At 45.5% G+C, this 26,742-nt stretch overlaps 1 protein-coding gene across 1 annotated transcript in view; it reads left to right on the forward strand.

Moving 5' to 3' along the window:
- The window catches only part of LOC125459018 (actin-binding protein WASF3-like), a 125,652-nt gene that overhangs the window by 37,785 nt on the left and 61,125 nt on the right, over nucleotides 1-26,742 (forward strand). The window contains exon 2 of the mRNA XM_048544891.2: nucleotides 25,517-25,645. The gene's annotated coding sequence lies outside the window, so the exon portion shown is untranslated. The remainder of the gene's footprint in view (nucleotides 1-25,516; nucleotides 25,646-26,742) is intronic.

Below are 26,742 nucleotides of genomic sequence, written 5' to 3' on the forward strand. Positions count from 1 at the left end.
CTTTCTGATGTTAGTTATGCCATTTTAACATTTCAAACTATGTTGATATCTCTGTGATCATATTGACTGGGCAGGTATCTTCTATTTAAAACATGTTTTAAAAGCATGTTTTCAGTTGAGCAAGGGTAGAGAAGCTCCTCAATAACCCAGCTGTTGCCTTGGTCTTAGTATCATCACCTTGAACATTTTGTTTTAAAAACTGACACTCAGTGCCTCCCTCCTGCTTCCCACATCTCTCTTTGCCTCTCATTCCTTCATGCCTTCATAATCGCCCTCTCGAACTCCCCTAGTTCCTCCCTCCCACTCTGTTTGCTTTGCTGTCATTGCCCAGGAGAGTTTTTAGCAAGAAAGTGAAAGTGAGCAATGAATGGAAGTTGAGAGCAGGTGAATCAGATCAGTGGGAGGGTTAAGAAGGGAAATGGTGAGTGGGGTGCCAGGGAAACAGGGAAGGCGGGTATCAGAGGATAATGGGGGAAGCAGGAGAAATAGTAAATTTCAACAGTCCAGAGAGGTGGTGAGCTGGAGACAGGAATTTGTGGAACAAGAAATTATTTGAAAGTGTTAGTACTATCTGTTGAGAGTTAATGAGTTATTATAAAGTTAATGAGTATGATTTTTGGGATAGTCAGATTTAAATAAATCAATAGGTTTTCAATTTGATATGACAGAATAGCTAAGATAACTCAAGCTTTTTTCAGGTTTCCTTGTGTAAATCAGATTTTTATTCATCACTGTTTAGGTTAATACATTTAGTTATCACTTTATTAGCTAAAGCCAGTCACTGCTTGGAGTAGTTGAAAGGGGAAAACAATAGGACACTCTTTGTAAAAATCCATCAGAATATTGAAGTGCATTGAGAAAACTAAACAAGGGATAATTCCTATAGTTTTAAAGATGTAGACCAAAAGACCATAAGATTGATGAGTGGAGATAAGCCATTTGACCTGCTGGATCTGCTTAGCCATTCAATCATGGCTGATCTATTTCTCAATCCCATGAAAGCCTTACTAATCAAGAACCTATTTATCTTTGTCTTATATAGATATATATATACACTCAATCACTTGGCTATACAGCCTTCTGTAGCACCAAGTTCCACAAATTCACCACTCTGGCTGAAGATATTCCTCCTCATCTCTGTTCTAAAGGGCCATTCCTTCACTCTAAGGTTGTACCCTTGGGCCCTGGCCTGTCATGCTAGTGGACACCTCTTCTCCATCATTATTTAGTATTTAACCTCTTCTCCATGTCCACTCCAGCTTGGCTTTTTGTATTCTGTAAGTTTCGATCAGATTTCCTCTCATTCTTCTAATCTCCATCGGGTACAAACCAGGGTCCTCAATTTGCTTCTCAAATGACAAGCTTCTCATCCCTGGAATCACTCTCATAAACCTTTTCTTAACTCCATCTAATACCAGCACATCCTTTCTTAGACACAGAATCCAAAACTGCTCACAATATTCCAATTGCTGTCTGACCCAAAGCCTTATACAGCCTCAGCAGTACATCCCTACTCATAATCTAGCTCTCTTGAACTGAATCCAACATTGCATTTACCTTCCTAATTGCCGACTGAACCTGCATGTTAACCTTAGGAACCCTAGTTTAGGATTCTTTTAAGTCCCTTTATGCTTCAGAATTCTGAAGCCTTTCTGCATTTAGAAAATAGACCGTCTCTGTATTCTTTCTACCACCTCATACTACCCCACATTGTATTCCATATGCCACTTCTTTGTCTACTCTCCTAGCCTGTCCATTTCCCTTCTCCAGTCTCCCAACTTCCTCAACACTGTTCCTGTGTCATCTGCAAACTTAGCAACAATGCCCTCAGTTCCTTTGTCCAGAAGGTTAATGTATAATGTGAACAGTTGTGGTCCCAACACTGACCCCTGTGGAACGCCGCAAGTTACCGACTGCCATCCTGAGAAAGCTCTCTTTGTCCTCACTTGCCTTCTACCTATCAGCCAATCCTCTATCAATGCCAGTGCCTTGACCTTAACACCAGGAACTCTTATCTTGTTTTGCAATCATCTGTGTGGCAACTTGCCAAAGGCTTCAGGAAATCCAAATAGACCACATCCATTGGCTCTCTTATGTCTAACTTGCTCATTACCTCACCAAAGAATTCTGACAGTTTTGCCAGACATGACCCCAACTTGACAGGGATACTTTGTTTTTTTTTTGAGGCTACCTTTTGGATTTCTGGGTCACCTTCTTGATTCCACTACCTCTTAATAATTGGTAATACCACGTATTACTTTCTGTATTTATGTTGATATATGGGTGTATATGGACACTCAAACAGAATTAGAAGACATTTTTAATACCCTCAATAATGATCACCTCACCACTAAACCTGAATCCACAATATACAGGAGAAACATTAATTTCCCAAATACTGCAGTATTTAACTTGACACATCAAAACAGGCATAGGCCAACAACAAAAGACTTTTTCAAAATAACATTCACACTCACAAAACTATCACTATGCAAACAATTTGCTACAGGCTAGTGAGGTCATAGCTAATACTGTTTCATTGTTTATGCAGAAAACTAAAAGATTTTTTTGCAGTCAGTACACTTGTTATTACAATAAGAGAAAGGGTTTATATCAAAAAGATTTGTCAGGCGTGATCTTAGGTCTAATTTTTTGAATGAGCTAGTCCAACTACGTTCGAAATGGTTTAATATCAAGACCATCATAATCCAACAAATAAACATTATTATATTCCAGCTGATGCTACTACTAAACAAGCCAGATTCTAGAATTAAATCCAGTTTGATAGATCATATTTTGTTTGACATGGTAGTCATTCAGTTTCAGTAATCATAAAACAGACATTTATTACATAAAAGGGCAAATCATAATATTAAACAAACCAAGCTGTCTCAATGTAGGATAGAGTTTAGATCAATTTTATAAATCATAGAAAAATTTAAAAATTAAAGTTACAAGTCCAGACAGATTATTCCTCTGTCTCAAGTCTTCAAGTTTGATTGAACAGATTCCTCTCAGGTCCGTCCTGTGAATTAGAGTCAGAGTTCGTAGAGGTATACAGCGCAGAAAGAAACTCTTTGGTCCAACTTGTCCATGCTGACCTGATAACCTAAATTAATCTATCCCTATTTGCCATCATTTGGCCCATATTCCTCTATATTCCTATTCATGTACCCATCCAGATGTCGTTTAGTGTACTGGCCTCCACCACTTCCTCTGGCAGCTCATTCCATACATGCACCGCCCTCTCTGTGAAAAAGTTGCCCCTTAGGCCCCTTTTAAATGTTTCCCATCTCACTTTTAAACTTATGCCCTCTAGTTTTGGACTCACCCACTCTGGGAAAAGACCTTGTTAAGTTACCCTATCCAGGCCCCTCATGATTTTATAAACTTCTTTAAACTCACCCCTCTGACAGTCTAGGGAAAATAGCCCTAGCCTATTTAGCCTGTCCCTATAGCTCAAATCCTCCAACTCTGGCAACATCCTAGTAAATCTTTTGAGCCCTCTCAAGTTTCACAACATCCTCCCTATAGCAGAGAGACCAGCATGGCACACAATACTCCGAAAGTGGCCTAACCAATGTCGTGTACAGCCACAACATGACCTTCCAGCTGCTATGTTCAATGCACTGACCAATAAAGGCAAACATACCAAATGCCTTCTTCACTATCCTATCTACCTTAAATTCCACTTTCAAGGAACTATGAAACAGCACTCCAAGGTCTCTTTGTTCAGCAACACTCCTCAGGACCTTACCGTTAAGTGTATAGGTCCTGCCCTGATTTGCCTTTCCAAAATGCAGTACCTCACATTTATCTCAATGAAGCGCCTGATCTATAGTTCCCTGGCTTTTCTGCATGACCTTTCTTAGTAGTGGTTCCACATTAGCCAACCTCCAGTCTTCTGGGTGCTCACCTGTGGGTATCAACGATATGAATATCTCAGCAAAGGGCCCAGCAATCACCCCCCTAGCTCCCCACAGAGTTTGAGGGTACACCAGATCAGGTTCCACTTATTTATTCACCTTCATGCATTTTAAGATGTCCTGCACCACCACCTCTGCAATATGGACATTTTTCAATATGTTACTATTTATTTCCCCATGTTCTCTATCTTCCATATGCTTATCCACAGTAAACACTGATGCAATATATTTGTTTAGTGTCTTCCCCCCCCACCTCTTATGGTTCCAAACATAGGAGGCCTTGCTGATCTTAAAGGGGCTCTATTCTCTCTCTAGTCACCCTTTCGTCCTTAACGTATTTGTAGAATCCCTTTGGATTCTCCTTAACCCTACTAGCGAAAGCTATTTTATAATCCCCTTTTTGCCCCCATGTTTTCCCTCTTACGTATACTCCTACTGCCTTTATACCCTTTTAGGGAATCAATCAATTTCTGTAGTCAATACCTGACATTTGCTTCCATGTTGTTGTTGGCCAAAAATTCAATTTCAGTAGTCATCCAGCATTTCCTACAGGTAATACCTGTCTCTTGACTCTCATTATCTCATTTTTGAGGGCTTACCATTTTCCAGCCATCCCCTTACCTGCGAATGTCAGCCTCCAAACACCTTTTGAAAGTTCTTGCCTAATACTGTCAAAATTTGCCTTCCTGCAATTTTGAAGTTTAACTTTTAAATACAGTCTACCCTTTGTCGTCACTATTTTAAAACTAATAGAATTATGGTCACTGGCCCCACAGTCCTCCCTCATTGTCGCCTCAGTCTCCTGCCTGCGTTTTTTGCTCAAGAGTATGTCAGGTTTTGCACCTTCATGTGCTGAATCAGAAAATTTTCTTGTACACACACTAAATTCCTCTGCATCCAAGCCCTTAACACCTTGGCATTCACAGTCTTTGTGAATTGAGAAATCTTTTTACGTATGTACTCTCAAAATGAAAACTTTGCCTTTCTCAGTCTTTTTAAGTCCAGATTTCTAACCAATTACTCCTGTTGTGGAATGTGTGCAATCTACCTTTCCATGAAGGTAAATTCTTCCCTGAAGTGAACTAGGAGAGAAATTATATTGTGCTTCTTATCCCAGTTAGTCTCTGAGTGGCTCAAAACTCCCAATCCCTGGGTTTCTAAGCTAAAGATGACCTTTAACCAAACAAACTTTATCAGGTCTATCAGTCGATGGAACTTGCCAATATTTTTTCAACAAGTTAGTTTTCATGATGAATCATGCATGTTCAATTCATTCAATCCTTCAGTGTTGGAATAGGGAATGAATCTGTTTTTGTTACTGTGTTGACTTTGCAATAATCAAGACATGATCTTTACAACATGATTTCCTCACAATAATGATCGGTGAGATCCAGCTACTATAATGTTCTTGTTCATCATGAATTTCCTCGCATTGCAGTAAATCGCTGGAACATAAAATATTATGTAGCGTTTTAAGCACAATAATATTAGCCAATCTGATTGCCGGAGGATGCATGTTTGAATTTTGAATTTCTGATCCATTCTCCAATTGTTCTGGAATGTTGGGTTCACTCCCCATTTCTTTTACTACCATAAACACCCTTTTCTTCTGATTATCTTCCCGATCATCATATCTGTTGAATGTATTAACTTAATGCACTCACTGATGTTTCCTCCTGCCTGGAGTACTCACGACATAATTCACATCAGTCAGTTTTTTTTCTCATTTGATAAGGCCCTGTAACCTTTGCTTTTAATGATTCTCCAGGTACCTTTTCTCCAGCAGTAAAAAAAAATTTAGATTTTGGCCTTCTTAGCTGCTTGTGTTTTTATTGTATATTGAGCACTCGTCAAGTGGATTTTTTTGCAAACCCACCTATTTTAGTTTGTTTGTGTCTGTAACTCAATACCTAGGCTGGAACTGTAGAGCTTTGATTTATCAGTTTTTCTTCAATCAAGAACGCGTGGTCCTTTCATTTGAACTGATATGCAAAAATGCAAAGGATTGAATTCAGTGGACTCATTAGGAGCATCCCTAATGGCAAATGCCAGCAAGGGAACTTCTTTATCCTGAATAATACAGGATATTCTTGACAATAAGCTGGAATTATGGTCTTCAACGTTTGACACCATCTTTCCAATGCATCTTGAGATTGTGGGTGACATGCCAAAAACACATTATTTTATTCCAAAATTACCCATTTTTTTCTTTGAATATTTGTAATAATATAAATATTTGACATAAAATTTGAGCTTTGATTTAATTTTATTTCTTTGGATAATTCATATCTTTTAAAATGATTGAACTAACTTCCCCATTACTGTTTAGCAGTATTATCCTCCTAAAACCACTGTTTGAAGAGTTCTTGTTGAAACATCTGTAACTCTGGATGGGAGTTTGCTCGCTGAGCTGGAAGGTTAGTTCAGACGTTTTGTAACTTTTTTAAAATTTGAAAAAAATATATACTTTATTCATAGAATGTACAAAAAATAAAAACATTTATACACCTACCCAGTCATGCAAGCCACTCCGGGTTACCCGGGGGTACGTACACCAACTAAAGGAAAAAAAAACAAAGAAAAAAAAAGAAGCAAAGAAAATACACAGGCAGTCGTCTCCTCGCACACAGTCCCTGTCGGTCCCCTGACCAGTTGGGGAAGGCCCCAGCTGGGCCCAGTTAGCAGATAGGGGCCCTTTTTTTCTATTCTGGATGAGGGGTTTCATACAGTGGTCTTTCCCCACCGCGCCTTGGCGGCGGCTGCCCCAAGCTTTAGCGCGTCCCTCAGCACGTAGTCCTGGACCTTAGAGTGCGCCAATCTGCAACACTCGGTCGGGGTCACTTCTTTCAGCTGGCAGACCAGCAAGTTGCAGGCAGACCAAAGAGCGTCTTTCACCGCATTGATGGTCCTCCAGGTGCAGTTGATGTTGGTCTTGGTGTGCGTCCCCGGAACCAGCCCGTAGAGCACAGAGTTCCGCATCACGGAGCTGCTCAGGACGAACCTCGACAAATATCACTGCATCCCCCTCCAGACCTCCTGTGCATAGGCACACTCCAGAAGGAGGTGATCGACAGACTCGTCCCCCCCTGCAGCCACCTCGAGGGCAGCGTGCGGTGGCGCAGAGATTCCGGGCATGCATAAAGGATCTCACTGGCAGAGCCCCTCTCACCGCCAGCCAAGCAATGTCCTTGTGCTTGTTTGAAAGTTCTGGCGATGAGGCATTCTGCCAAACAACTTTGGCAGTCTGCGTGTGGAACCACACGACAGGATCCACCCTCTCCTTTTCCTGAAGGGTCTCGAGGATACTACGTGCTAACCACTGCCTGACGGCCTTGTGGTCAAAGGTGTTTCCTTTCAAAAATTTCTCCACGAAGGACAGGTGGTACGGAATGGTCCAACTACTCGGAGCGTTCCGCGGCAACGAGACCAGGCCCATCCTTCGCAACACCGGGGACAGGTAGAACCTCAGTAAGTAGTGACACTTGGTGTTTGCGTACTGAGGATCTACGCACAGCTTGATGCAGCCACACACAAAGGTAGCCGTCAGTTTGAGGGTGGCATTCGGTACGCCCTTTCCCCCCATTTTCCAGGTCTTTGTACATGGTGTCCCTGCGGACCCGGTCCATCCTCGACCCCCAAATGAAGTGGAAGATGGCCCGGGTGACCGCAGCGGCGCAGCTCCAGGGAATAGGCCAGGCCTGCGCCACATACAACAGTACCGAAAGCCCCTCGCACCTGACAACCAGGTTCTTACCCGTGATGGAGAGGGACCGGAGCGTCCACCTGCCCAGCTTCTGCTTCAATTTGGTGATACGCTCCTCCCAAGTCTTAGTGCATGCCCCGGCTCCACCGAACCAAACACCCAGCACCTTCAGGTAGTCTGTCCTGACGGTGAAGGGGATGAAGGAGCGGTCGTCCCAGTTCCCGAAGAACGTGACCTCGATCTTACCCCTATTGACTTTGGCACCCGAGGCCAGTTCAAACTGGCTGCAGATGTCCAATAGTCTACTCACCGTCCGATGATCAGTGCAGAAGACGGCGATGTCGTCCATGTACAGGGAGGTCTTGACCCCAAGGCCTCTGCTGCCTGGGGTAGTCACGCCCTTCAGGCTCACGTCCTTCCTGATGGATGCGGCGAAGGGCTCCACACAGCACACGAACAAGGCAGGAGAGAGCAGTCAGCCCTGCCTGACTCCAGATCTGACGGGAAAACTGTCCAATTCCCACCCGTTGATCGAGACGGCACTAACGATGTTGGTGTAGAGCAGCAGGGTCCAATTGCGGATGCCCTCCCCGAACCCCAATTTGGAGACGACGTCCCTCATGTAAGCATTAGAGAGCCTATCGAAGGCCTTCTCCTGATCCAGGCTGACGAGGCAAGTGTCCACCCGCCTGTCCTGCACGTAGGCGATCGTATCCCTGATGAGCGCGAGGTTCTCAGCGATCTTCCTGCCCGGCACAGCACAGGTTTGGTCAGGGTGAATCACCGACTCCAGGACAGACCTGACCTGGTTGGCTATGACCTTGGCCAGGATTTTGTAATCCACGTTCAATAGTGAAATGGGACGCCAATTCTTAATTTCTTCCCTCTCCCCCTTCCTCTTGTAAATGAGGGTGATGATGCCCTTCCTCATGGACTTGCACATTTCCCCTGCCCGAAGCGCACTATCGTACACCTCCAGCAGGTCCTGGCCGACCTGGCCCCACAGAGCGGAATACAGCTCGACCGGTAAGCCATCGCTCCCGGGAGTCATATTCCTCTCCAAGGACTTGAGGGCTCTGGTCAGCTCGTCCAGGGATATCGGCCGGTCCAGCCACTCCCTCGTGCCGTCGTCTAAGACCTCCGTGATAGACGACAGGAACGACTCAGAGGCCTTGCTGTCTGTGGGCTTCGTGTCGTACAGACCGGCATAGAAGGATCTGCTGATCCTCAAAATGTCGAGCCGAGACAACGTCACCGAGCCATCGTCCTCCTTCAGCCGGCTAAGCACAGAGCTCTCTTTGTGCACCTTCTGAAAGAAGAAACGCGAATACGTCTCGTCCTGCTCCACGGAGCGGACCCTGGACCGGAAGATTATCCTGGAGGCCTCCGCGGCGAAGAGCGAGGCTTGCTGACCCCTTACCTCTTGGAGGTCCTCCGTGACATCGACCCCCATCAACTGCAGAAGGAGCAGGTTCTGCACCCTTTTCTGGAGTCGCGACAGCTTTCCCCGCCTCTCTCTCGCCTTCCGAACACACTTGAGGACAAAGAACCTCTTGATGTTCTCCTTCACCGTCTCCCACCAGTCGCCTGGAGACTCAAAGAGGGGTTTCACGGTTCTCCAACTGGCGTACTCCCTCTTAAGCTCCTCGACATTCTCTGGGGTCAACAGAGTCGTGTTGAGCTTCCACGTCCCCTTGCCAGCTGGCTGGTCGTCCTGTAAGTGACAGTCGGCCAGCAGGAGGCAGTGGTCAGAGAAGAACACCGGCGGACCTGACCGAGAACGCCCGTGACACAAACAGGAAGTCTAACCTTGAGCGAATAAACCCGTCTGGCCGCGACCAGGTGTACCTCCGCTGCGGTCTGTCTGCTGGGGTGCTGAAGACGTCGAGCAGCTTGGCGTCCTTCACCGTGCCCATCAGGAATCTGGACGTGACGTCCAGTTGACTCCCCCCACCCGCTGTCCCCACGCCGGATCTTCCATCTGCATCGATGATGCAGTTGAAGTCTCCGCCTAGGATGACCGGCCTGGACGGAGCCAGCAGGGGTGGAAGCCGCTGCAGGACGGCCAACCGCTCACTCCGTACCGCTGGGGCGTACACGATCAGCCTGAGGGGAGCGTTCCTGTAGGTGACGTCAGCCATTAGGAGGCGCCCCCCCCCCACCACCTCCTGAACTTGAGAGAGGCTGAAGTCGTGCCCCCGCAGCAGAATAGCCAGGCCCGAGGAGCAACAGTCGTTACCCCCCGACCAGATCGAAGGCCCACAGGTCCAGGCGCCGGACCATTTCCCGTACCTGCCGAGGTGCGGTATCCTGCATTCCTGCGGAAACAGGAGGTCCGCCCTGACGGTGGTCAGGTAGGCCATCGTGGACACACATCTTGCGGTTGACGACGCTGTGCACATTAACGCTCGCAACTCGTACCCCCATTGTGGGCAGTGACCGCAGTACCCTCCCATGTCCAAGGTCCAGCCCTTCTATGTGCCCCTTCATGCCCATTGCTCGGGCTAACTGCTGGACGCTCCCCGGGCTGAGGAAACCGTCCGTGCTGCCTTCCGGGTGGCATATGGAGGCAGGAGAGTCCGGCTCTGGGTCAGGCTGGGGATGCGCTGTTTCCTCCTTCCGTCCTGGAAGTTCCGGGGGGCTTACCGGTGCCCCAGTGGCACGTTACTAGGTGTCGGAGGGAGCCTCAGGACGCCTCCCGTCACCTGGAAGCGTGGTGCTGCTTTCCTTCTCCCTTGAGATCTTTCGCTTCTGCTTCGGGTGGGCCTTATCCGAATCTCCCTTGTCAGAGGAGCTCTTATAGCCCCCCTGTAGCTGCCTCTTCCCGCCTGATGGTTGCGGTTCCTGGGCACGCCGAAGCACCTTCCTCCTCGCTTTCCGGATGGTCGTCCACTCCACTGGGTCGCCTGTCGCCGCCTCCATCGACTCCGGGTTGTTGGGGGGCAGCGGAGCCTGCAGGGGCACTTTGCTGGCCTCAGGCCCATCCTGCGGGGCTGGGCCCTCCTGCACGACCTGGCCCTCCTGTGGGGTCCTTGCAGGGCCCTGGTGCCTTCCTCTCCTCCGGGGGGGCTGGCCCCGCATTGCCCCTGCTGGCAACCTGTGCGTAGGTGGTCCCCTACCGCAGGCATGCCCTATAGAGGTGGCCCGCTTCCCCGCAAAGTTTGCAGCTTTTTTCTTGTGGGCAATCCTTTGCAAGATGTCCCTCCTCCCTACAGTTCCCGCAGATGGTGGCTTTGCAGTCGGCTGCCACGTGACCTGACCTACCACAGGCATGGCAGACTTTAGGTTGCCCTGCATAGGTCAGGTAGCCCTTGCTCCCGCCGATCGCAAAGCTGGACGGTGGGTGTACGTCACCTTGACCTGCCTCATACTGCTCCAGATGCCAAAGGGGTCCATGATGTCAGTTAGGTTCCCTTCCACCTTCACGTACCTCCCAAGGAAGGTCAGGACATCGACTGCTGGTACATGCGGGTTGTACATGTGTACGGTCAGCATACGGCTCCTCTGCGCTGGCATCACGAACAGCGGGACAGCAGTCAATAGAGAGGGGGCCCTCACCTCCTTTCTCCTTGAAGACCTCCAGGAAGCGCTCGCAAAGCTTGGCACTCCCGAAGGTCACATCGTAAAAACCTCCTCCGGGGAAATCCTGCAGGCAGTAAATGTCCGCAGCAGCAAACCCACAACAGTCCAACAGGACCCTCTTCACGAAGAAGGCACAGTCCACAGGTGCACCTTCATCCACCTTCTTCACGGAAACACGGATGGTGTTCCGGACCCCCTGACCTGGGGCACAGGCACTTGCCGCAGCCATCGTTGCAGGTTGGCTGCTCCCCTGAACCAGCTTTAGGCTGAAGCCAGCATTAAGATCCACTGGTTGCAAGGGTGCACAGCCAACCCGACGTCTTCCTTCCACCTCCAACACAGCGCTCTCCTCCTCTCGGTCCACAGAAGAGTGGGTCTTTATTTTGTTCCGGATGTAAGCTGGTTCACTGAGCTTGAAGGTGTGTTCCCGGATGTTTCATCACCATTCTAAGTAACATCAACAGTGAGCCTCCAATGAAGCACTGGTGTTATGCCGCGCTTTCTATTTATCTGTTTCGGTTTTCTTGGGTTGGTGATGTCATTTCCTGTGTTGGTGATGTCATTTCCTGTTCTTTTTCTCAGAGGACAGATAGAGGGGCTGGACCTTGGACTTGGGGAGAGTACTGCGGTCACTGCCAACAATGGGGGTACGAGTTGCGAGCATTAATGTGCACAGCGTCAAGTCCACCGCAAGATGTGTGTCCACGTTGGCCTACCTGACCACCATCAAGGCGGACCTCCTGTTTCTGCAGGAGTGCGGGATACCACACCTCGACAGGTACAGGAAATGGTCCAGCGCCTGGACCTGTGGGCCTTTGCTCTAGTCGGGGGGTAACGACTGTCGCTCCTCGGGCCTGGCTATTCTGCTGCGGGGGCGCAACGTCACCATCTCTCAAGTTCAGGAGGTGATGGGCGGGGGGAGGGGGGAGGGGGGGGCGCCTCCTAGTGGCTGACGTCACCTACAGAAATGCTCCCCTGAGGCTGATCAACGTGTACGCCCCAGCGGTACGGAGTGAGCGGTTGGCCGTCCTGCAGCGGCTTCCACCCCTGCTGGCTCCGTCCAGGCCGGTCATCCTAGGCGGAGACTTCAACTGCATCATCGATGCAGATGGAAGATGCAGCATGGGGACAGCCGGTGGGGGGAGTCAACTGGACGTCACGTCCAGATTCCTGATGGGCATGGTGAAGGACGCCAAGCTGATCGACGTCTTCAGCACCCCAGCAGACGGAGCGCAGCGGAGGTACACCTGGTCGCGGCCAGACGGGTTTATTCGCTCAAGGATAGACTTCCTGTTTGTGTCACGGGCGTTCTCGGTCAGGTCTACCGGTGTCGAGCCAGTGTTCTTCTCAACCACTGCCTCCTGCTGGCCGACTGGTGACGGCCAGCAAGGGGACGTGGAAGCTCAACACGACTCTGTTGACCCCAGAGAACGTCGAGGGAGTACGCCAGTTGGAGAACCGTGAAACCCCTCTTTGAGTCTCTGGGCGACTGGTGGGAGACGGTGAAGGAGAACATCAAGAGGTTCTTTGTCCTCAAGGGTGTTTGGAAGGCAAGAGAGAGGCGGGGAAAGCTGTCGCGACTTCAGAAAAGGGTGCAGCACCTGCTCTTTCTGCAGTTGATGGGGGTCGATGTCACGGAGGACCTCCACGAGGTGAGGGGCCAGCAGCTTCGCTGTGGAGGCCTCCAGGATAATCTTCTGGTCCAGGGTCCGCTCCGTGGAGCAGGACAAGACGTATTCGCGTTTCTTCTTTCAGAAGGTGCACAAAGAGAGCTCTGTGCTTCGCCAGCTGAAGGAGGACGATGGCTCGGTGACGTTGTCTCGGCTCGACATTTTGAAGATCAGCAGATCCTTCTATGCCGGACTGTACGACACGAAGCCCACGGACGCACGGCCCCTGAGTCGTTCCTGTCGTCTATCACGGAGGTCTTAGACGACGGCACGAGGGAGTGGCTGGACCGGCCGATATCCCTGGACGAGCTGACCAGAGCCCTCAAGTCCTTGGAGAGGAATATGACTCCCGGAAGCGACGGCTTACCGGTCGAGCTGTATTCCGCTCTGTTGGACCAGGTCGGCCAGGACCTGCTGGAGATGTACGATAGTGCGCTTCGGGCAGGGGAAATGTGCAAGTCCATGAGGAAGGGCATCATCACCCTCATTTACAAGAGGAAGGGGGAGAGGGAAGAAATTAAGAATTGGCGTCCCATTTCACTATTGAACGTGGATTACAAAATCCTGGCCAAGGTCATAGCCAACCGGGTCAGGTCTGTCCTGGAGTCAGTGATTCACCCTGACCAAACCTGTGCTGTGCCGGGCAGGAAGATCGCTGTGAGCCTCGTGCTCATCAGGGATACGATCGCCTACGTATAGGACAGGCGGGTGGACACTTGCCTCGTCAGCCTGGACCAGGAGAAGGCCTTCGACAGGCTCTCTAATGCTTATATGAGGGACGTCCACTCCAAATTGGGGTTCGGGGAGGGCATCCGCAATTGGATCCGGCTGCTCTACACCAACATCGTTAGTGCCGTCTCGATCAACGGGTGGGAATTGGACAGTTTTCCCGTCAGATCTGGGGTCAGGCAGGCCTGCCCGCTCTCTCCTGCCTTGTTCGTGTGCTGTGTGGAGCCCTTTGCCGCATCCATCAGGAAGGACGTGAGCCTGAAGGGCGTGACTATCCCAGGCAGCGGAGGCCTTCAGGTCAAGACCTCCCTGTACATGGACGATGTCGCCGTCTTCTGCACCGATCGTCGGTCGGTGAGTAGACTGTTGGACATCTGCGGCCAGTTTGAACTGGCCTCGGGTGCCAAAGTCAATAGGGGTAAGAGCGAGGTCAGGTTCTTCGGGAACTGGGACGACCGCTCCTTCATCCCCTTCACCGTCAGGACGGACTACCCGAAGGTGCTGGGTGTTTGGTTTGGTGGAGCTGGGGCGTGCACTAAGACTTGGGAGGAGCGTATCACCAAATTGAAGCAGAAGCTGGGCAGGTGGACGCTCCGGTCCCTCTCCATCACGGGTAAGAACCTGGTCGTCAGGTGCGAGGGGCTTTCGGTACTGTTGTATGTGGCGCAGGCCTGGCCTATTCCCTGGACCTGCGCCGCTGCGGTCACCCGGGCCATCTTCCACTTCATTTGGGGGTCGAGGATGGACCGGGTCCGCAGGGACACCATGTACAAAGACCTGGAAAATGGGGGGAAAGGGCGTACCGAACGCCACCCTCAAACTGACGGCTACCTTCATGTGCGGCTGCATCAAGCAGTGCGTAGATCCTCAGTACGCAAACACCAAGTGTCACTACTTACTGAGGTTCTACCTGTCCCCGGTGTTGCGAAGGATGGGCCTGGCCTCGTTGCTGCGGAACTCTCCGAGTAGTTGGACCATTCCATACCACCTGTCCTTTGTGGAGAAATTTTTGACAGGAGACACCTTTGACCACAAGGCCGTCAGGCAGTGGTTAGCACGTAGTATCCTCGAGACCCTTCGGGAAAAGGAGAGGGTGGATCCCGTCGTGTGGTTCCCCGCGCAGACTGCCAAAGTTGTTTGGCAGAATGCCTTATCGCCAGAATTTTCAAACAAGCTCAAGGACATTGCTTGGCTGGCGGTGAGAGGGGCTCTGCCAGTGAGATCCTTTATGCATGCCCGGAATCTCTGCGCCACCGCACGCTGCCCTCGAGGTGGCTGCAGGGGGGGACGAGACTGTCGATCACTTCCTTCTGGAGTGTGCCTATGCACAGGAGGTCTGGAGGGGGATGCAGTGGTATTTGTTGAGGTTCGTCCCGAGCAGCTCTGTGATGCGGAACTCCGTGCTCTACGGGCTGTTTCCGGGGACGCACACCGAGACCAACATCAGCTGCACCTGGAGGACCATCAATGCGGTGAAAGACGCTCTTTGGTCTGCCTGCAACTTGTTGGTCTGCCAGCTGAAAGAAGTGACCCCGACCGAGTGTTGCAGACTGGCGCACTCGAAGGTCCAGGACTACGTGCTGAGGGACGCGCTAAAGCTTGGGGCAGCCGCCGCCAAGGCGCGGTGGGGAAAGACCACCGTATGAGCCCCCTCGTCCAGAATAGAATAAAGGGCCCTATCTGGTAACTGGGCCCAGCTAGCGCCTTCCCCAACTAGTCAAGGGGCCAACTGGGACTGTGCGGGGTGATGACTGCCAGGGTTTTTTCTTTGCTTTGTTTTTTTTTTCTTCTTTGTTTTTTTTCCTTTAGTTGGTGTATGTACCCCCTGGGTAACCCGGAGCGGCTTGCATGACTGGGTAGGTGTATAAATATGTTTTATTTTTTGTACATCTTATGAATAAAGTATATTTTTTCAAATAAAAAATAAAGGTGATGAAATGTCTGAAAAACTAACTTTCCAGCTCAGCGAGCAATCTCACATCCAAAACCTCAACCGGAGCTACCAATCTTCTCAAAACTCGCTAACATCTGTAATTGATTTTTAAAAAAAAAAGTTTCCCATTTGTGGTTTTAATTGGGGTCATATGCAACCTATTAAGACTCTACTAAATGATTCTTTGAAAGCTGGTTTCAGGATTAAAGGTGCAGGTTTAACTGATAGTTGGTATTTCCCACTACCTGACATATCTTCTAAAATTCTGTAGATGCTGGAGCAGTTGGAGTGTGGCAAATGGAACCCCACTATTTTAAAAAGGGAGGGAAACAAAAAAAGAAACATAATTATAGACTAGTTAACCTAATCTCAGTAGTGGGAAAATGCAAGAATCTGTGATTTAAAAGGTTATAGCCAGGCTGCTGACCGAGCTGGCTGGTTACAGTTCAGACATTTTGTCACCATGCTGGGTAACATCATTAGTGCAGCCTGTGATGAGGCTTCATCGGAGACTGCACTTTGATATTACCTAGCATGGTGATGAAACATCTGAATTATAACCCGCCAGCTCAGCGAGTGAGTCAACATCTCACCCACAACCCGACCTACAAATCTTCGCAAGAACCGTACTTGGTCATAGCCAATTTGGCAAGCATTAAATGTATTAGGTCTCTGTCAGTATGGAGTTTTTGAGGATGCATGTAGCAGAGGATGGCATGGTGATTAAGTGGTTAGTACTGCAGCCTCACAGTGCCAGCATCCTGCGTTCAATTCCAACCTTAAGCAACTGTCTGTGTGGAGTTTGCACATTCTCCCCGTGTCTGTGTGGGTTTCCGCTGGGTGCTCTGGTTTCCTCCCACAGTCCAAAGATGTGCAGGGTAGGTGGATTGGCCATGCTCAATTGCCCATAGTGTTCAGGGGTGTGTAAATTAGGTGTGTTATAGGGGCATTTTCTGGTTCTAATAGAGAAGGCTGAACCAGTGGACTGGGCGTACTTGTATTTCAAGTAGGCTTTTGCTAAGGTTCAACATAAGGGTCTCATGGAGAAATTTTAAATGCATTGGATTAGAGTATAATATATTGACATGGATTGAGAATTCATTGTCAGACTGGAAACAAGACAATGAGAATAAGTGGTTCTTTTTCTGGGTAGAAGGCAGTGATTGATGTGTTAGCTTGTGTCCCATTTATTCATGATGTTTATCAACATAGAGGACAGTACCAAATACAGTATTTTCAAATTGGCCGATGATATATAGCAAGGTGGCTTTGTGAGTTTTGAACCATGGTTTGGGACAATGTAAACAGTTTGAATGAGTGTGTAAACACATGGCAGATGCAATAATAATACAAACAAAAGTGAAGTTACATAATTCAGTCTGGAAAAAGTACAGGCAGAGTATTGCTTAACTCATGGTGTTTTGAAAAACATGTTTGGAAAAGAGATTTTAAATGATCTTGTACATGAGTCACTGAAAATAGACAGGCAGCTATAGGAAGCAATTAAGAAAGCAAGTGGTGGTAAATTGCAGTACTGCTGGCCTTTAGTGGGACCACACCAAGAGCATTGTATGCAGTTTTGGACTCTCTGTCGAAGAAAGGATCTAGTGACATAGAGGGAGTTCAGCAGATGTTCACTGGGCTGGTTCTGGGAATGGCACAACTGTCCCATGAGGAGAGGTTGGTTCAACTGGGTCTGTATTCACTAGAGTTGAGAAGTATCTGAAGAAATTTGATTCAAATGTATGAAATTCTGACAGGGTTGGAAAGACTTGAGGCAGGGAGGATGTTTTCCTTTGCTGGGGGGAAATCTATAACCCAGGAATACAGTCTCTGGATAGGGAATAGACCATCCAGGACTGAGATGAGGAAACATTTCTTCAGTTAGAGGTTGGATATTGTCACTGGAAATCTCTACCACAGAAGGCTGGGAAGACTGGATCCATTCACGCATTCAATAAAGAAGTAGACATATTTTTACATATTAAGAGCATCAGAGCTTATAGAGAGAAAGCACGAATATGATGATGAAACATAAGCACAGCCACCATCATATTGAACAATGGCCCAGGCTCGATGGGCTGAATAGCCTATTTCTCTTTTTGTGTCCCCAAATTCCAATGAGACAATGCTTTTCTCCTGATGAACACTGTCAATGTTTGTGCCAGTTTTGGTACTTCCCATTGGTGGGTTCCACTGTATGTCACAACCTTTTAACTCTGGTTGGTAAACTCCATGTGCTAAAAGGAGGAGAGCCTGATTGACCAAAATAGCTGATGATTACGGGTGCTGTAGTCTGGACGGCAGACCTATCATTGAACAGAGCTCACTGATTTTTCTGATGACGGGTCTAGGCCCGAAACATCAGTTTTCCTACTCCTAAGATGCTGCTGTGTTCATCCAGCTCCACACCTTGTTATCACTGATTGACTGAAGCAGCAGTCAGTCATTAATAGGAGCAATGTGATTGGGTGGAAAGGTAGTCTAGAATTATGTAAAGGAACTTGAATGGTTGAGGTGACTAGTAGTGACTAGACGGAGCTACATGATTGGCTGAACAGGCTGTCAGGTACAGGGCAGAGCTCACTCATTGGCTAGGCTCCCCTTGAACTTAATGAAGTATTTTTTCATTTACTGAATAACTGATGTGACTGAGTATCTCGCCACATACTGAACCTGCTCTCAGAACTAGGATGGATTCACGCCAAATATTCGTGCGCCAAATATTCGTGCACCAAATAAATTCCTCAACATCCACCCAATTTCCCTATATACACATTCAAAATCATTGCACTCCCAGGGATTTATTCTTGTTATAATGTATGAATTCTACAACATATACCAACACAGAACTATGAAGCTGCTAGATACCATGTAAAGAGTAAAATCACAGACTTCCTTCTGCACTCCATCTCTGCGTCACTGGCACTTGCTCCTGTGCTCAGAACCCTCAGTCCTTTGCGGACACGACTGGCCATTCTTTAGCTTCAAATGGGAAACTCTGCCCTTTCTATCTTTTGTTATTATTTGTGTGATACCTTCACTGTGTATGATGCTCAACTCACACTTCCAGTTATTAACTCTTTTTAATCTTCCATTTTGATTCTTTCTTTTGCCGATTAATCCATAGTTGGTTTTCATATCTTTGTTTAATTCAGACAAAACTGTTCTTTGTTCTGTGATCACTTGTGTTCTTAGACGTATTCTGGACCGTTGCTTTGCTTCTTTATAACAGTGGCTGCCCAATCCCTTTGCCTTTTGGTCTGTGACTGTCCCTGGCCTTCCTTTTTGTTCCGTGTTACCCTCCCCAGGTTTTCAACAGCATAAAACCCAATGTGTTCCGACTTCTGTTCAGTTCTGTAGAAGAGTCATATCGGACTCAAAACATTAACTTCCCTCTCCGCAGATGCTGCCAGACTTGCTGAATTTCTTCTGCACTTAGTTTTTACTTTCTGAAGAAGAGTCATATTGGACTCAACAGTAAACCCATTTTTCCTTTCACAGATGCTGCCAAACATTTGGCACTGAGTGTACCAAGGTTTTTAGGGGTCTTGGCTTCACCTTTAAGTATTGCAGCACTATCCTATGAATGCATGTCTTCTATTCTTCCTTCCTATATACTGTCCTTTACGCTTCAATTAAATTTCATCTGTCATTAATCTTCTCATGGATGTAGTTTATTAAATTGTTCTGTAATTTCAAGCTTGGTATCATCTGCAAACCTGAATATCGTGCATGGAGTTTCTGAATCCAAGTTATGTGTCTATTGTTGGCCCCACCAATGAACTGTGAAACATGCCATTCAGTAATTACCCACACTTCTTCTCTCATAAATTTTAACAAGGCTTCATTTCCAGTCATATAGGGAGTTTGTTATGCGTTTAATCACCATGGTTTTGACATTTTAGTCTTGGTCATTTGAAAGTGATAAGCTTTGCATTCAGTTGATAAGTAAATGTTGCTTTCGCAATTCAAGACACCACAAATTAGATAACTGCTGGATAATTATGATCAGACGTCCATTACTTTGTACTTCTTTTGCAAAAGTGAGTGATGATGCTACTACATCAGTGACTGCATTTGGAGACAGGTTGCAACTTATAACAGGATTTAAAGCAAGCATGATGAAGGGTCTAGGCCCGAAACGTCAGCTTTTGTGCTCCTGAGATGCTGCTGGGCCTGCTGTGTTCATCCAGCCTCACATTTCATTATCTTGGATTCTCCAACATCTGCAGTTCCCATTATCACTTAAAGCAAGCATGGTTCTGTTCTCCTATTCTGTGGAAGGATCATTCGACCTGAAATGTTAACTGCGATTTGTCTCTACCTATATGGCTAGACCTGCTGAATTTTCTTCAGCAATTTTTGTTTTTGTTTGATTTCCAGCATCTGAATTACTTTGATTATTTTTTTAAAGCAAGCATCTTATTTTACAATAAAAGCCTTTTTAATTAGCGTACAGTAAACACAATTTATTTAAACAGCACACGACGACCACTAATCTTTTTAACTCAGTGGAGTTTATTTAAATAGTGTATAGTCTACAGCAAATTGAACTCTCATTTGAAACAAGAACAAAATCTCCTAGTAAAAGAACTACAGTATTTCTTGAGCAAAATGGAATGAGTGGAATTTTACAAATTACGTGCATGAAATCAATCAGATCCAATAGCGTTTGATGGGAGAAGAGTATGGATGTGGGAGTTCTCTTTTTGTTGGGACTAATGGGTCCTGACATTTGTGGGCTGGCGTAGAGAATATGGCTGCACTGTTGCATGGTAGCAGAGATTGCAACAGCAGAGTCTCAGCACCGTTATTTAAAGAAAAGTTTAAACTTTTGTTTTTAAATTAGAAATAGTTTTATTTAAACTCCAGAAGGTTCATAAATGTTTGTTTTATTGAAATTAAAAAATAGTTTGATTTAAACTCCAGAGGTTCAATGACAGTTATTTTAATTCTGTTACTTAGCTGGCAGTTGAGTAGATTCGGTATTTGGGAAAGCCAGCTTTAGAAAGTTGCAATTGGGACCCGCAGCAATTAGAAAATGTAGGAGCACAGTGCGTGGAAGGGGCCAGCAAATTGTGCAGGTTGAAGCACTGGTTGGCAGGAACAGGGTGGGGGCGTGCTGGTTTCAGACTACCAGTTGGGAGGGAGGGAAGGAGGGATTTCTTTGAGGGAGAACTTGGCTGTTAGGTTCAGAGTGAGTGACGATGCCAGGCCACAGGTCAGACAGTTGATTGTAGTGGAAGATTCACTTGAGTGTCCAGGGAGAACATTTCTACTGCTCCCAGCCTGCAAGCAGACAGGAAAGCTTTTATCTGTTTGATTTGGCTATTGTCACTTCCTTTAAGTTATTTGTTTTTTCTGAGCCCTGGAAACACGGCTGATCAATGTTCAATTTAAATGGACCCAAAATCTGAGGAATGTAGGCTTGTTGCTCTTTCACAGGCCTATTCTCTGAAGTGGGTTACTGGGATGCTTCCAAACCTGCCTCAGTTAAGATAGATGTAATGAGTGTATACATATATTTATAGCAGGTTGGAATTTCATGAGTTTCATAAATGAATAACCCCTCCACCCCTTCAGTAACTACCAATAGCTGTCTCCTGTGTAATGTGAGAAGGTGCTAGAATTGCTCTTGTGGTGTCACTTCAGTTTCTAAAGGCTGCACCTGATTAAAAAAATGGGGAGGAGGTCCACTGGCTGCTTGGCCAATGACTGTTAAAAGGCTGGAGGTGGGATTTCTGCCCTTCTAGATCAGGATGACCCACATCGGAGACCTGCCAGCCAATCAGAGGCTGGAAGCTTACCAGCACTTGGGGACAGTGCCATCGGATCAGGGTTTGGATCAGTGTGTCAGGGTCATGCCAAACTGGTGTATTCTGATGAGGGGTTAAGGGGTACAAGGGTTTGGGACACCAATAAAAGAGGGGAACTGATGGTACTGATATCGCTTTTTTTCCTTAATTCATTAGTGGGATGAGAGCATCGCTGACTAGGCTGCATTTGTTGCCCATCCCTAATTGCCCGAATGGCAGTTTAAACTCAACCACATGGTTGTGGGTCTGGAGTCATATGTAGGCCAGACCAAGTAAGGATGACAGTTTTCCTCCCTAAAGGACATAGGTGAACCAGATGGATTTTTCCGACAATCGACAATGGATTCATGGTCATCATTAGATTCTTAATTCCAGATATTGTATTGAATTCAAATTCCACCAGCTACTGTGGCGGGATTCAAACCGGGCCCTAGATGCTATATGGTTCTCTGGATTAATAGTCTAGCGATAATACCACTAGGCCATTGCCTCCCCACAAGGGAGGGGATGGAGGTGCCCTTTAGGCTCCGGGGACATTTTGGTATGAGCTTTTTCTGCTGAGAGGTAAATCCTGACAGTGGTTCAATTGGTCAACTTGGCAGGTGGACCATTCATTACTGCTCAATTGCATTGTTTAATAGACATGGAGAAGTGTAAAATCCAGCCTACAACGTTTTCTTTCTTAAGCAGCATGATGTTAAAGCCAATGTTGATGGTAGAATTGCTGTTATAATAAAATAACATATAGTTAGATATTCAGGTTTCATTTTGCCCTTTTCCTCTTCCAAATGTAAGACGATTAGTTGTAAGTGAGTGTACATTTAGGTCAATAATAAAACTGTATATGCTGTCAGGATGCATTTTATAAGAAAAGTAGAAATACAAATGGGATACATTTAATTATTGATGAATACTTTGTAACTGTTTCTGCAAAGTGCTGTATCATTAGTGCATCTTCCCCATGGAACTTTACTCAGCTTCCTGTATATGCATAATGAAGCTGAAGGTGTACTGTGTACTGACACTGTCCATTGGTACAGGGAGAAGATTAAACACTGCCTGTGATAAACCACTGAGTCTGATTATGTCATCATCACCCTTTGTGTCCAAATAAAGCAAGCCTGCTTGACATGATTAGGAGAAAGAACCTATGATGATTTTCTCCTCCTTAATCCGGTGACACTAAGATGAGCTGTGTTGACTCCACCATTACCACAGCCTTGAGCAGGTAACCCTGCACAGACTGGTAACCAAACATATTGATTTCCTGATCTGAATGCTGCAGCTGCTCACTAAACAAAGTGTTTCAAACAATGAGGAGTGTAAATATATTTACCATTTGTCTTAGCAGCTGTAATGATGTTGCTCCAATAAAACTCAACTGTAGCAGAATTCCTACATTTTTATGTAAAAGTGACTCAAAGCCTTCAAAACCTAACTGTGTTAATTTCGTATGATGTTTATGGTGCATTGAGATTACAGAGTGGGGATTTTGTGTTTGCTGTAGGGAGTTGGTGACTGGCGCAGATGTATAGCAGCAGCTGTTCACTGCCCAAATTGTGCATGCTCCATTGGAGATGCAGAGCTTTGTAACTCACCGTGGATGTGGAATTGTGCACAACCATTGAAGTGTGTGAAATCTATGTGCAGCCTGTATACTTGGAGACTTATTGCCTTCCCTCTACAGATGATTAGGAGTATCTGCAATGTGCACGGCACTCTGAAGAAAGATAAACGTTTAAAAATTAAATTGTGATTGCAATAGAGTTGAATCACCAACTCCTTTAAACAGAGGTACTGTAGTTAGATTTATGAGTAGTGGACATTCAAAAAGACTATATTTTAAACAAAAATAAATGATCATTACTTTTAGTGGCTGACATTTTGTCAGGCTTGAATTGTTAGCTACAGGTTTGCATGACAAATAGATGTAGGTTGACTTTAAAGTCCATGCAATTTATTTTAATGTTTCTTTGTGAAAAGATGGAGTCATCTTGACATATTCACAAAAAAAGTAACATAATGCTTAATCTATGATGCCATATATGTTCTGTACTGACATCAGGAAGATAGTATTGCATGTGCCAATGGTATTTCCACTTTGTGCGCAAAATGCAGTTGACTATGTTTGAAATATTGTCAAATAATAGGCTCCTTGTTGTGGTATAGTGTATATCCTTTGCTTGGCACTTGCCCAGAATTGCAGAGATCAGGCTATACATTGGTGGGGATATGCTTACCTACATTCAAAATGAAGCCTGATACATATGCATATAAACAGTCAGCCAGCTATTCTTTATGCATAAGCTCCCTTGAGGTAATTTAAATTAAATCCAGCTGGAAACACCAGAACGCTGTACACATTCACATTTCAAAGAAACCCCTTGAATCGATCTTGTAGTATTATCAACTAAATCTATCAGTTTCTTCAAGCACATATCAATATTTGGCTTATCACAGGCAAGTGTGCAGGTAAGTAAACAAGAGAAAAAATCTTCTTTGTAAATGGATTGTTATATGATTAGTGGTTTTATTGAATGCAGTCTTAATTTTGACTGGCATTAACTATAAAGTACAGTATGAAATCAAAGTTGACAAATGTATTTCAATTCATTTTGTTTAGGTAGTCTCAAACCATGGCACAAACAGTCCTTGAATGCAAAGTTTGATTCTAACTAGGCCCATGCTCTTTAAGAAAAGGAAGAAACGATACTTCATGTAAAAATCTGTACAAATAAGTAAAGGCTGCTGTTCAGCCGTTGTGGTGAAAGCACATTGCTCAACAGAATTGGACAGCATTTTCCTGTCTCTGCATATGCCTGATCTGAGAGGACTTGAAGTTGGGATATAGAAATATAGAAGGAAAAACAAATTCTGCTTCCCAGCACTGGCATTCTGCAATTATTTTGGGTGTGAGAGATTACCTCTATAGTACTGATTTATATGTTTGTCTGTAGTTATGTAAGGAAGTGATTTATGGCAGGAGAGTATAGGCTGATGGAGCAGTCGCCATTGAATCAACTTCCAAATCTCATGTGATGTCACAAGAACTGTTTTGATGAAGAAGGTTTTTAGACTGTGTGCCAGCAATCTCTTTTTCATCATCGACCTATTTTCAACATCCAACTACGCAGGATGGCCAAAGGCTTGAGTTTTTCATAATCAGGCTGAGTAAAGACAATTAATTAATTTTTATTTGTAGCAGCTTGAGGCAGTCAGAAGCAATGTGACTCGTCTTGCAAAATTATTCCAGCAGATAAAAACGTCATAGGTTTCCACAAATGTGATTTAAAGATTGTTTAGTTCCTTTACTAACTGTTTCGCTTTCTTTGTTGCTCTGCTATAAAGGCTCATTAGCTTGAAATGAGATCCTGCTCTATCAACTGATTGTGTTGCATAACATAGGAAAACCATAAAAGAAACAATAAATAATACCTTATATATTTAAAATCATAGACAATAAACGATTTGAGGAAGCAACTAACACGAGCTGTCTGCTTTCTGTAGATATTGAGGCTCTGCAGAGTGTTGTTTAATTGGACCCATGTAACCAGCAAATACTGATTTCACTTTTCAATGTACCCAGTGTGTCATTGGGCATGTTGGAGGTGTAATAGAAAGAAAGTGATTGTTTCCTGTGCCTCTAATCTTTCCTTGCAGCCAAGGATAATTTGGGCTTTTAAAAGAGGGCTCCAGTACTCACAAGGGTTAAATTTAAAGGTTTATTCATCTGCCCCCATTATAATTCCTTTTGTTGCAAGGTGTAGTGAGAATTATGAATGCTTTAAAGATTTCTACAGATTTATGTTTATAACAAAATTTAAACAGTTCTTCTTAAAGAGCACTCAATAATTTGTCAGGTTGAGATTTTTGGTTACTACATGGGCCATTATTCTTGCCTTTCTGAGGAAGGTTGTTAATTTGTTTTTGTTAAACTGCAGGATTTGATATCGCAGTGGTTATGATACTGGATTAGTACTGCAAAGTACTCACCTAAAGGTTTAACAGCACAAGTTCATAATCTTATCTGGTAACTGGAGACTTTAAATTCAGTTTAGAAAACCTAAGGGAAAACAATAATCATGACAGGTTGTCATTAAATTGCCACTAATTCATCTAATGTCAAATGATCTTTTCATTTGTTCATTTTGCAGGATGTGGGTATTGCAGTCAAGGCCAGAACTTATTGTCCCAATTTTGAGAAGCTAACCAACCATTTTGGAGGGCAGTTAAAGAAACAAACACACTGCAGTGGGTCTGGAGTTACAGAAAGATCAGACCAGGTAAAGACAACTGATTTCCTTCCACCCATGGTTATAAAAGCCTATCTGGTTCACTAAAGTGGTATGAAGAGGCTTGTGGTATATTGTTATCATTTGAGAACATCAATTCAGAAGTGGACGAGAAATGAATTTCAGTTTTCAATTCTACGAAGGTCACTTTTTATTAAAGATCAGAAGGTTATTTTGAACTGTGAACAAAAGACAACAATTCAAAAAAAAGCATATGACTCAAAGTAAGTTAAATGACTCAACTGAATTTCTGAGGAGTTATTTGCTGAATGTTTATAAAATTGAGTTGATGAACCACATGTACAAGGTCAGAGACCAGGAATGCTGGAGCAAATAACTCACCTCCTGAATCTTCAAAGCCTGTCCACCTGGAAGATACATGTTAGGTGTGTGATGAAATACTTGCCACTTGCCGAAATGAGTACAATTCTAACAACACTCAAGAAGATTAATACCATCTAATTCTAAGCTTACTTGATTGGCACCAGACGCATCCACTCACTCCAGCACCAACATTCATTAGCAGCGGTAGGTACCAACTACAAGATGTATTGCAGAAATTCACCAAGACTTCTTACATAGTGCCTTCCAGACCCCTGATCACAAGCCTCAGTAAGGGCAAGGGCAGCAGATACATGAGAATACTATCACCTGCAAGTTCCCCTCCAAGCCACTCATCATTTGCCTTACTAAATGGGGACTAACGGGGAATTTAATGATAAACAATTTCACCCAGACAATGACGGGTATCTGGAACCCACTACCTGAAAGGATGGTACAGGCGGCAGCTATAACATTTAAAAAATATTTTGATGAACACTTGAAGTGCTGGGAAATGGGACTAGAGTACATAGGTGCTTGGCACAAACATGATTGACCAAAAGGCCCTTTCTGTGCTTTAGTATTGTATGACTCTTTAATGCTTTATTGAAATTCAGTGACTGTAAAGCAAGCTGCTGGGAGATAGTTGAAGCTTTGTTTTTGCTGTTTATGTTAAGACCGCTCTGAATTGCTGTATATTGATTTTTCTTTGTTCCTTTTGTGTAATAAACTTCATTTCTTTTGTTAAAAGAATGTTAACAGTCGTG

This window comes from Stegostoma tigrinum, chromosome 15, assembly GCF_030684315.1.
Source record: "Stegostoma tigrinum isolate sSteTig4 chromosome 15, sSteTig4.hap1, whole genome shotgun sequence".
Lineage (NCBI taxonomy): Eukaryota > Metazoa > Chordata > Chondrichthyes > Orectolobiformes > Stegostomatidae > Stegostoma > Stegostoma tigrinum.